The 12691-nt window shown below is 40.0% G+C and overlaps 1 protein-coding gene across 4 annotated transcripts in view; it reads left to right on the forward strand.

Moving 5' to 3' along the window:
• LOC147031667 (caspase recruitment domain-containing protein 11-like) overlaps positions 1-12691 on the forward strand; it is a 224114-nt gene that overhangs the window by 94397 nt on the left and 117026 nt on the right. The gene's annotated exons all lie outside the window — the stretch shown is intronic.

Raw genomic sequence — 12691 nt, forward strand, 5'->3', positions numbered from 1 at the left:
AGAGTGGTGGGCTTGGGATCTTAGGGTCCTGATTTCAAATCCTGCTTGGCTGTTCAATTACTAACAGGTGGGGTTGACAGCCTGTCATCCTTCTGAAGTCGGCAAAATGAGGGCCAGCATGCTGGTATCCTGCGTCGGAGTGGTGACCTGTCCAGGATTGTACCCAATAGCCCAGTAGACTGCTTAGGCAGCACCCATACTCTGCACAGAGTATGGTCCTGATGGATGGATGGATATTGGTTTTAGCCACATCACTCAATGGTGAAGAATCACTTAAAAAGTTATCTGATCCGTATCCGGATTTGGATCTTCACCAAAATCGAATCAAACCTTCCTTGTCACACACCCAATCTATCCACCAAGTTTTGTCTGAATCGTCCATAACTTTTTGAGATATTCTGTTTACAGACAGACAGACAGACAGGGGTGAAAACATAACCTCTGTTTACCTTCGGCAGGCGAGGTAATCATGAAAACTGCACTCGGTAGAGCACATACCATTGCCAGGCTGAACAGTTTACATTTTGTATTGCACTGATAGGCCGGATCTGGATCTGGACCTGAACCAAAATCGAATTCGCTTGTTCTTGTCACCTATCCAACTCATCCATGTAATTTGTCATAACTCACCTACAACGTTTTGAAATATCATGCTCTATATTGTTTTGGGCTCCATCTCACAATGGTGAAGAATCACTTCAAAAAGTTTTTTAAAATTATGGTATCTGGATCCGGATTCGGATATTCACCAAAATCGAATCAATTCGTCCTTAACACACACCCAACATTGTCCACCAAGTTTTGTCCAAATCCGGCCATAATTTTTGGATATATTGTGCTATGTATAGTTTTTGATTCTTTCTCTCAATGTTGAAGAATCACTTTTAACATTCCTAGAATCCAGATCCAGATGTCCACCAAAATCTAATGATTTTGTCCTTGTCACACACCCAACCTTTCCACCAAATTTTGGCTGAATCTGTCTCCAACTTTTTGAGATAACCTGTTCACAGACAAACAGCCAGACAGGGGTGAAAACATAACCTCTGTCAACCCTTGGTGGCAGAGTTGATAACTCAACATCCTGCAAGTTATTTTCAACTGAAATATTAAAATAAAATTGTCTTTCCATGTAGATAACAACTCCAAAACTATATCAAAATGACTTTCAAACAGCCACAGTGTTATGTAATCAGATCTTGTTTGAGTGGTTTAATTGGTATATCTGTGAACACACTGTGGCTTCATAATGATTTTACATCAACCGGCCTTCCAGTTCCACCTTTATTGGGGGAAATCAGGATCAGTGCAAACTTGTCACTCCTTCAGGGTCAAAGGTGTATACCAATGCTCTAAATAATCAAAAGGAGCCATATAATTGAAAATATTGCTTTACATAGGTTTATTATAACACCAAGCAGCGTATAAGCAACATACTCACTCGAGGCCTGAACACGAGGTGTTATAATAAACTTGTGAAAAGCAATCTTTTTAATAGCAGGCGCACATGTAATCACGATGATAATTAAATTTGTGTGGCAACAAATCACAACAACCTCAACATATGATCTTCATAATACATATAACTTGATCACTCCCCGGAAAAAAAAACGCACTGTAAAAGCACATGACCTTATCGAATCCTGAAGGCCAATTATCTGGTTTTATCTGGGGTCCATTTTTTAAAATTCAAGCCTAGCCCTCGACCTTCTTCTGGATGAAAGAGGAAGCCATGCAAAGTTTGGTCACACTGGTTCCTGCAGGGTCTATATGCAAACACGAACAAACGAACAAACAAAGTTTTTATTTTATACAGTATATTAGACAGCAGAGTACCCACCCTCTGGGTGGGGCGAGTTTGCACATTACTTTCTGCAAAAAATGTATTCTGTGTTTTGCAAGAAAAATATAGATGTTTGTTTGGTGTGCGCTTAAAAGATTCTAGATGTTCTAAAGGATACGTTCCAATGGTAGAGTTAGTGTTTAAGGGGTCAAAAGGATCTAATCTCTCAAGCTTGTAAAAAGGTCCAAGTGGACTCAAGCTCTAAATGGTCAAGGGTCCAAGCTGTCTAATCTGTCTGAAGAGTGTAAAGCCAAAGTCACATTTGCTCTATGGCTAGGATACGGCGGCCGTACCCCCCCCCCCCCCGAATTGACAGAAACGTGCGGCGGCCGCAGTGTTTCTGAGGTGGCCTCAGTGTGGCCCTACACCGTATGGCTATCTTTTACAGGCCGTAGGGGGTCGCTGTGGAATTATAGCGCGGAGTTATAACTTTTTTTCATTTCTACGTTGGCCGTAGCAATTCGACAAGCCAAGCTGTGACGTAGATGTGTTCCATGTCGACCGTACGTAGGGCGTACGGTGAGCTTGCGTTATTCGTGCGGCTGCCGTAGGCTCTTATCAATGAAAAATGAATTTTGCCAACCCCCAAAAAATTACGGCTGCCGCACTATTTCCACGGTCGCCGTAGGGTAGTCCTAAGGCGTTCCTGTGTTCAACGTACGGTGGCCTTGCGGTCTGTGTGACTACCTGCGGGCAACGCAGGGTCGACGCACGGTTCCCCTACACCCGTCGTGCGTCCTACGTACGGCCTCCGTGGCAGTCTGCGTCGACCGTTCGTCCACCGTGCGCTACCGCTAGAGATCGGAGTATAGGTGTTTGCCTATACTCCGAACTGGTATATTCAGTTACACATATTATAGTTGTAGTATATTCAGTTATATATACTGGTATATTCCGAACTGTTATATTTTTATTTCAGTAAAAAAAGAACTAGTATATATACCCACTTGTTACCGTCCGTCTGGCCACACGTTTGCCTTAGGGCCCCCCTGCAGTCGCCTTGCGGGCACCTTGAGGCTACCTTGCGTCTGCCTTGAAAATTATATGGCCGCCGCAGGGACGCCCTAAGGTCACCGTGCGACATCAAATTAAAGACCGTACGGCACCCCCACGTTTTCGGTCTCCACAATTTCTAAAATAATAAATACGCCGTGCGGCTCCCCGAAAAATAAGAACGTATGTGACTGTTACATTGTGTGACCGTGGAAATACTGCGGCCGCCCTATAATTGCTAGTGGCCATAGATGTTTTATCGACCCTACGGCCGCCGTGCCAAATGTGACTTAGGCCTAAGGGGTCATAGGAGTCGAAAGGGTCTAAACGGTCTGAAGGGTCTTTCGGGTCCAAAAGGTCTTACAAGTATTTGGGGTCTAAAAGGTCCAAAGGGAATTTGGGGTCTCAAAGGGTCTTCAGGGTGTTAGGAGTCTTTGGGGTTTTCAGGGTCCTTGAGGTCTAAAGGGTCTTTGGGGTCTAAATGGTCTTTGGAGTCGAAAGAGTCTGTTGTCCGAAAGAGTCTGTCGAAAGAGTCCGAAGGGTCTTCAGGGTTTATCGGGTCTTCAAGGGTCTTTGGGGTCTTAAAGGTCTTAAGGCTCTTAAAGGCTTAAAGGTCTTAAGGGTCCCAAGGTCTTTGGGGTTTAAAGTATCTTTGGAGTCTTCAAGGGTCTTAAGGGTGGGTCTTTGTGGTCTCAAGGGTCTTTAAAGGCTGAGGTAGTGGATGTAAATACCCTTAGGACAATCCCTGGGTCAGACAGAACCAATTTTATTTCTTTAATAGGCGTCCACAACCATTCTTGACGATGTTGTGGAACGTTGGCCAAGGCCCTCACTTTATTTTCCCATTTTTCCGCCCTCACGTTTTCACCTTTATTCGCTTTAAATTCCTTTTCTTCGCATTTGCTTGAGCAATTGATACGTGACTTTCAACAAAGGAGCACCTACCCATGGAGCATTTTTTAAACAAAGTTACATGATGATTGGATGGAAAATGTGGCCAGTGTTCCAAAAAGTCTGTTTTCTAGAGGCATGGGTTGCAAGTTGTTTCACGTCTCAGGAATAAACAGCCTCGACCTCATTTTACTCGGCCTCGGCCAAATAATTCCAAAAATCATTCACGTTTCTTACCATTGAGAGAGTGCAGCAAATAATTCTCACTTATTATGAGTTAATACAATCGTGGGCCACTTAATGTTCAACAATACTTTGTGATTGTTATGCAACTTTTTCAGTTGTGCAAAGTCATTGCAGTTGTTTGTTCATTTATTATCGAGATGCTTATTTGAAGGTTGTTCATGACTTTGTTTGGTTGGACTATTGAGGGTTTAAGTTAATGTAGGTATACAATATACCGTACGTTTTTGGCGTTCAAATTCAATTGGCTAATTTTGCCCTTTCTCTTTCCTTCATTCATAAGTAAGTCGATTTGGAGTAAAAGCCAAAACTAGATCAACTATGGTAGTTTCCAAAACTGTCAGTCAGTTAGAACAATAGAGGTGATAATTTCTCCTTGACACTGTCACAACACATAGTTGCCTACATTACTTCCAGGGTCATAAATAATAATGAGCTGTTTTGTGCATATTATTTGAATCACTTTGTGGGATGACCTTTCGGATAAATTATGAATGTAAATCGTTTTTCAACATGTTTGTTATCATTTAGTGAAACAGTATTTAAAAGCTCCAGAATCATTATCAGCACTGGCTCATAGCACATTATAATTTGCAGCAGTTCATTACTTATTATGAAGCATGAACACCTGCACAGTGTTAAGTCCTCAACAAGTGGCATGTTGAGTCAGCACATATTCCTCCAACTTATCATCAATGTTTAGCCACATAGATTTGCAGCTGTGATTAACGTTCTTAGTTTTCTTGATAGTCCGTAATGTATCCTTTGCTTTATGCCAATCCCAAACACATTTCTCACTGACACCGTATTTCCTTCGTGCAGCCATCATGACATCATTTTCCTCAGCTAACAACTTCCAACTTAAAAACTTCCATGTACGACTTGCATTACTTTATAGGAGGCATTTTGAGATGACGTAGTAAAGATGGATACATATGATTAGGATTGAAAGGGATTGATCAAGCGTAATTGGTGAGTGCTGCTCGTAAGTTATTAGATAATTTCACATGCATCAGTGAGCGGATTAACGTTTAATTGCTCGTCCAATTGGAAAATGTTCCGGGCAATGATTTCTGTGGTGTGTTTGAAATGAGGAATCATACAATTTATTTGAGGAGGCCCATGCTAAAAAAATACCACGATAGAAAAAACTTATAAAGGAAACCTTTTATTCTTGTGCTGATTGGAAGAGCTCAAAAATGGGAGGTTCATTATGGAATGTCCTGAGTTGTAATTGCATGCACCTGGCATTTAAAGAAAAGAAGCGAGTAAAATGAGTTTAACAATGTATTGATTTGTTGAAAATAATTTGATTGGATAAACTTTCCATGGATTTTATGAAGATAATTATAATTATAGGCTTAGGAATGAAGTACAAGGCTGTCTGCAAAGTCACGTCCAATCCACCCACCGGGAAAGTTCTCGCTTCTAAATGTTGCACTATCTACACTTTATCGTTTATATGCGTGAAGATGCAATCTCTTATGTACAACTTTGTTTTTATGCCTTCGCAATAGTAGGACTTTGGGGCTTCTGGGGCACCCCAAAATTTACATGTAAGTGAATGGGAAAAATTATGGAAACTGTCACCAAAATTCTCCCAATTTCCCTTGTTTTACTTCCTTTAGACCCCACTTTCGAGACTTTTCTTCCCCAAAGTTTCCCCAAATCTTCCCTTTTTCACAATATTTTCACCAAAACCCCACTTTTCACCACTTTTAATCACCCCCATTTTTCAACAAAAATCATCATATTTCTCACTATACTCAAACAGCGAACCAACAAATATTTGTTCATGTTCTATTTTAGGGAATAACTTAATTTTCTTGCAACACTCATCACCATCGAGTATAGCTGAACTTGGTTCTTGGTTGAAGTATCTTTGTTGAGCAGAGATGAAATGACAAACCTCTCTTGATGCTCTTGTCTGAGCACCTCCTGAGCCACATATCATTTTGAGATTGTCATTGATTATTTTTCCATTGATTTCTTGACAACCATCAAAGTTTTGTCCATTCATGGATGTTTATTTTCTTTACATCCTCCAACTTATTTGTATTTAAATTTATTCTCATATTTTGTTTTATCATGTTTTTTATCTCACAAATTTGCTTATTTGTTTTATCTACTTCTGTTTTAGTTATTTCTTCAGTAACGCTTATTTGATATTCCTCACATTCATTGTGTTTTCCATTGAAATACCTAGGCTGTGATTTTCTCCACTCTTTGGTTTGGTTATTGCTTGATTCCATAATTTATTTACCTGTTAAAAGGCAGCGGTAGCCCATTATATCCCCCCCCCCACCACCACCCTCACCCAAATTTTTATTCTGCATATGTTAACACTTCTGTATACCTTAACATATATATATATATATATATATATATATATATATATATATATATATATATATATATATATATATATATCCATGAGGGAGGCTGTCAATCCCATTTTCTAAAATAAACCTTTTATCATCAAAAGCCCCCATGCCTTCTTTTTTTTTTGTATACCTTGTCGAGGCTCGTATGAGAGCTAACACACAATGCACAGCAAGGGGGGAATGAGACAAGAGGGGCCAGAGTGGGAGGGACAAAACAGTGGGGAACAGACACATTAGGAGATCTGTGGAAGGGAGAGGGATGGGACGGGGAACATGGGGAAGAGAAGATGGACATTACAGGGACTTTCAGGAAGGAAAGCAGGGGAATTTAAGGAAGTGGGCTTGGGTGGGTTATCGGTGGTAGAAAAGATTGAGGATTTGGATGGGGGATGATAAGAGGTGGTGGTGAAAAGCTGTTTTGAAAGCCTGGAGGGAATAATGGGAAAGAATAGAGTGAGGGAGTTTATTCCAAAGGCGGGAAAAAAGAGGAATGAAAGAGTGAAGGTGAGCAGTGATTCGTGATTTTGGTAGTTTTACCAGAAGGGGGTTCTTGGCGGACCTTGAGCGCCCTGTGGAAATGTGGTGGGGACAAATCGCAGAGAGAGCAGGGGGGGGCGAGGCTGGAGAGGAGACGGTAGAAGACAGAAAGACCACCGACCAACCTGCGGTGATTAAGTAAGAGTCCCAAAGACTCAGCTTCATTGCGGGAGATGCCGATGATCCTAAATGCCCTGGTTTCGACAGCGTGAAGCCGAGAAAGGTGGGAGGCAGGAGCACCAGCCCAGAGGGGAGAGCAGTACTCCATCAGGCTTCTTATTTACTTCCTCTATATATTTGATGTTTCTAACTTCTTATTGAATTCATTTTTCTGTACTCTTCTTTCTTAAAGGCTAAACAGTTGTAATAATCTTCAAAATTTATTGTTTCTTTGATTACATTTTTCTTTAACCCCATTAACTTTTTATCACTCCTTTCAATTTTATTATCAATATATTTATAAGTATAAGCCTTTGCTCTCAATCCCACAAATTCACTCATTATCTTTTCACCCAATTCATCTTTAAACTTTCCAATAACCTTTATATTCTTTGTAGAGAATAGTTGGTTATATGATTTATAATTGCTTGTATCATAAATATCAACATCCTGAGACATATCCTTATAAATATCTCCCGTATTGATTTTCAAAATAAAACTGTCTGTGTTCATAGAAAGTAGATTAACTTCATCCACATATTTCTTCTTTAAGTTGTTGTAGAAGTAGTCATACATTAACATCTTTGATAAGTCAAGAATTGATGTTACTATATAGATAGGTTTATCCATTTCAATACTTTCTTTGTTCAAATGAATAGCACAAAAGTTCTCTAAAAACACCTCTGCTCTTTGAAAACTTGGTTTATTAATTAATTTGGATGCTTGTTTCCAAGATGCAGCAAGTCTTATGTTTTGTCTATTCCTAACATTTTCCATAGTCTTTCCAAATACAGCATTATTCATTAATTTATAAAAGTTATTCTCAAAATCATTTGTAGCAAGTGTTCTCTTTTTCTGTGTTAAAATCAATATTTTTTTTAACCAATGGCTTTGTTTAAATTCCAAAATCCTATGAATTTTCTTTACTCTTAATCGAGCAATTAAATATTGTCTTAAATTCCTGTGATGTAAGACATGATTCCCTTTATCATATAATGTAGTAAGTAATTTTTATGTTGGTTTGACTTTCATAAGAAATGATTGTTGATAACCACTAAGCCATTCCTTCTTCGGGATTTCTTTATCGGAAGCATATGGAAGGTCTTTATGTTTTTTTATGAAGTTCTTCTGGATATATCAAATCAACCTCAAAATAATATCCAACTTTAGCTTTATGTAATTATTTATTTGAAGAGGTAATGATGTTTTCTAAAACTCTTTCATAATGTTTTTCCTTTATCCATTTAAAATTTCCATAAGGTAAAGAATAAGACATAGCCCATCCATACAAATTGTTAGCATCATAATACATCAAGTCAGAACTATCCTTTTTAACATTACAGTAAAGAAGATAATTGTTGTCAGCTTTAGCATATCTCTTTGAACAGACTTGTGATATTCCACTTCTTTTAGCTTTCTCTATCATCAAAAGCATATCTATATCATCGACTAATTCCAACGGTTGTTTTGTCATTTTTCACATAGCACACCAAGCCAATCCTGGGGCTGTGTAATAGTGAGCAGGGTCTAATCCATTGGAATTTTTATTATGACAGACTGATCGAAAAGTCTCAAATACATTAGCCAATAAAAGAACATCAGTTTTAAGATACGAATCGTGATATTCTCCAAGGTTCTTTATATTAAACTTCTTCAAAGCATTTTGTCCTTGTAGATAATCTTCACCAGTTATTTGACTTTTATTTAACTCATTATAGAAACTTTACTTTGAGGGAAGTTGTGTTTCTTTAAACCTCCCAAATGAGTTCATATAATTATGAGGATATATTCCCTTTTGTGATGGAAGATCAATCTCTTCTTGATTTGAGAAATGTGATTGAAGAATTTGAAAGTTTTTAAGATTTGATACCAAGTCAGATAATGGACGACATAAACTTTAATGTGTCAAGAAATCTGATAAGAGTTATGGGAGATCCATCCATTCCATCCACTGGGACCATACTCTGTGCAGAGCATTGGTGCTGCCGAAGCAGTCTCCTGGGCGATGAGAGATGTAGGGATTGTTTTTATTCCCGCGCTTTCGAAGAAAAGCGGGATTATCGTGATTGTTTCCGCCGTCCGTCCGTCTTACCCTGTAACTCCTCCTACACCGTTTGAAATAGGAACTTGAAACTTTGGGACATAGTAGATATATGTATGGGGAAGTGCACAACACTTTCAGATTTTTGATATGACCCCTCGGGGCTGGGCCAGAGGGGTTGGGGTCATGGGGGTCGATTAAAAAAAAAATAGTCTTATAGCTTTTTAAATCAAAATATTCATGAGTTATACATTTAACAACATATTTTTTTAAACACATGATGATCAGTGGGTGCTTGGGGGGTAGGGGGTGCTTAGCGGATAGGGGGTCAAAATAGCTCCTCCTACACCGTTTGGGATAGAAACTTGAAACTTTGGGACATAGTAGATATATGTTTGGGGAAATGCACAACACTGTCGGATTTTTGATATGACCCCTAGGGGCCGGGCCAGAGGAGGTGGGGTCATGGGGGCTGATTTTTTTTTTAAGTGTATTTACCATTGTACATGGTAAATTCTTTAATAAAGAACTTACTTATGTGGCCCCCATGAGTGACAAACAGTCACAGGTTTTACTGTATTTATGTAATTGATTATGAATAATTATAATTAATATTATACACAGTTCATTCCTATGATTAAATTGATGCACAGTTCTATATTGCTGGACAGTGTTAAATTAATGTTTCATGAAATGTTGACATGCTTGCAATGACTTCTGATTTAGTAAACATAGTAAGTCTTTGGTCATAAAGCACATCAAATAGAAAAGAATAGTCAATCCGTTTTGCAAGATAAAATTTCACCAAGTTGTGAATGAGATGTAATTCTGGTTCATGTCAGGAATGGCTGAAATGTCTCCACTGGTTTTACTCAATTCATTTCGAAAAGGATGTGTGTCATAATGAGCATTGTGACGAAATACTGGCATGAAAGAGGGAAGTTTAAACTTGAGATTGCAACTCTGATGAGCTGGACCTCTATATTTACTAGTGAGATGACAATGGTCTCTTACCTTTAGACTTTCACTAATTTTCTCCTCACAAATATGACATACAGCCTGTGGCTTGCTAAATTTCCTTTTCTCTTCTTTTGTTAAGGACATTGGTTTCTATGTTTTTTTCCATTACCTGAGACAATTGAATCCAGTCTTTTTCCAGTCATTTCACAAACTCTTGGGAAGCATCTTCTCCTCTGTAAAGTTCTTACTTCTTGTATTCATCACCAACAGATGATTTGATGTAATAACAAAAACCCAAAGGAGTATGTTTTTGATATTTATTTGTGAATGATTTATTTGGATTTGGAGAAACAGTGTCTATCTTTTCAAAGATACTGTTGTGGCCACGGGTAACGAGACACCAGCTTGTCAATCAGGGGGATTAATCCCCGGTTGTCCTCGGTAGAGTCGGACCTGGGGCCAGCGCTCACAATTAATGTTGCGGTACGGTGGGTTGTTTTAGAACCACGAATGCCACCCAGTCAACTATGAGTTCCAGTGTCCACCGTCTAATTATTCCGTTTAACTAGAGGTCACGTGGTTACCTGAGCGGAGAGCGCGCCTACGGCAAAGCACCAATGTTATCTCGATTAGATTTTAATTAGGGCGGCCGAGCGTTTTAACCGCTAGTGCGTGCCGACTATTTTTTGGTCAAATCTGTGGTAATTACCTCCCAGTCTATCTCAGTTTGGACAATGCTAGACCAATGGAAGGAAAGGACAAATACGGACAGGTTGGAAATCGACAAAGAATTTATTAATAAAAAATAAAAAGAACTTTTATTTGCTGAGAGAAATAAAGAATGAATTTCAAAGCAAAATCAATCAAAATGCCAGGAAAGAGACAAAGAGCAGATGCTTATCAGGGGTTGACTTACAGCTAAACACAGACATGGGTACCCAATGGATCATTCGGGGGGAAGGTGGTAAAGGGGGGGGGGGAAGAATTGTCTCGCTCACCAGAAAGTCTTCCGTGAAGCGAAAACATCCTGAAATGTGTGCGTGCGTATCACGTCTTTCGCCAACACCCAGCTTTGCCGTACACCCTCTCGCAGGGCAGCCTTGAATGCTAGTTGAAGTGTGGAGGGCACCGAGATTGTCTGTCGCGGGTTTAGACCCTAGTGTTGTTGGTGACCGACCCATGCCTCACTTGTTGGCGGCGCTGCTCACACCCACATGCGCACCACACGCTCGCTTGCCCAAGCACTGGGATGGACGAAATGACTCATTGTTGGCGCTGCTCTGACACCCGCTTTCTTCTCGCCTCTCTCGCCCTTTGCTTTTTCCTCTCTCCTTTTGCGTTTTCTTTTTCGCTTTTCTCCTCACGCTTTTCTCCTCACGCTTTTCTCCTCACGCTTTTCTCCTCACGCTTTTCTCCTCACGCTTTTCTCCTCACGCTTTTCTCCTCACGCTTTTCTCCTCACTCCTTTCTCCTCACGCCTTTCTCCTCACGCTTTTCTCCTCACGCTTTTCTCCTCACGCTTTTCTCCTCACGCTTTTCTCCTCACGCTTTTCTCTTCACGCTTTTCTCTTCACGCTTTTCTCTTCACGCTTTTCTCTTCACGCTTTTCTATTCACGCTTTTCTCTTCAGGCTTTTCTCTTCACGCTTTTCTCTTCGCGCTTTTCTCTTCGCGCTTTTCTCTTCGCGCTTTTCTCTTCACGCTTTTCTCTTCGCGCTTTTCTCTTCGCGCTTTTCTCTTCGCGCTTTTCTCTTTACGCTTTTCTCCTCGCGCTTTTCTCTTCGTGCTTTTCTCTTCGCGCTTTTCTCTTCACGCTTTTCTCTTCGCGCTTTTCTCTTCACGCTTTTCTCTTCGCGCTTTTCTCTCCTCGCGCTTTTCTCTCCTCGCGCTTTTCTCTCCTCGCGCTTTTCTCTCCTCGCGCTTTTCTCTCCTCACGCTTTTCTCTCACAACGTACCTCTCACTCGTTTTTATATCTCCGGGCCGTCTCCGCCGGTCAGTCTGCCCCAAGCTCACCCCGCCCCATTGGCGCACGGTTACCATGACGACCCGTGCGCTCTCAAAAAAGGCGGGCGTCGGAGCTCGCGAAAGAATGTTGCTGAGGAAAAATGAGGGCGGGCTTCAGAGCTTGTGAAAGAAATGTGTGTGAACGTGTGTGTCGTAAAGAAAAAAGCTTACCGTAAGAGAGGGGATCTATCCTTTACCCTTTTCAATGCATCACATTTAAGATCCCATTAGACATGGGGATGGGGCTTTTCGACTAATCCAATTAGACTAATCTTAACATGCATTTAAGGAAATAACTGTCTGAGGACCTGGATGTGTGGATGCATTCATCAGACCGGATTCTAAAATCCATAAAAATACTTTCAAAATCGGCATATGTATATCACAAATGGATATTTTATTGATTTGTTAAAATCTTTGCATGATACGTTTGAATCTGCTTTTGGTAAATTGATTCATGTTGGTTTATGATTACTACAATATTTCAAATGGTGATTTAATTGTTCCTTTGTATGAAAGGAGTTGAGACATCTCTTACAAGGATATGTTTTACATTTTCTATTGTATAGTTGTGATTTGATTAATCTTGATAAATTTTTGATGTAAGCATAATGTGATTTTCCTTTAAAGTAAAGT

The sequence above is a fragment of the Eptatretus burgeri genome, chromosome 2 (assembly GCF_056783735.1).
Source record: "Eptatretus burgeri isolate ZD-2024b chromosome 2, Ebu_testis_v1, whole genome shotgun sequence".
In the NCBI taxonomy this organism is placed as follows: Eukaryota; Metazoa; Chordata; class Myxini; order Myxiniformes; family Myxinidae; genus Eptatretus; species Eptatretus burgeri.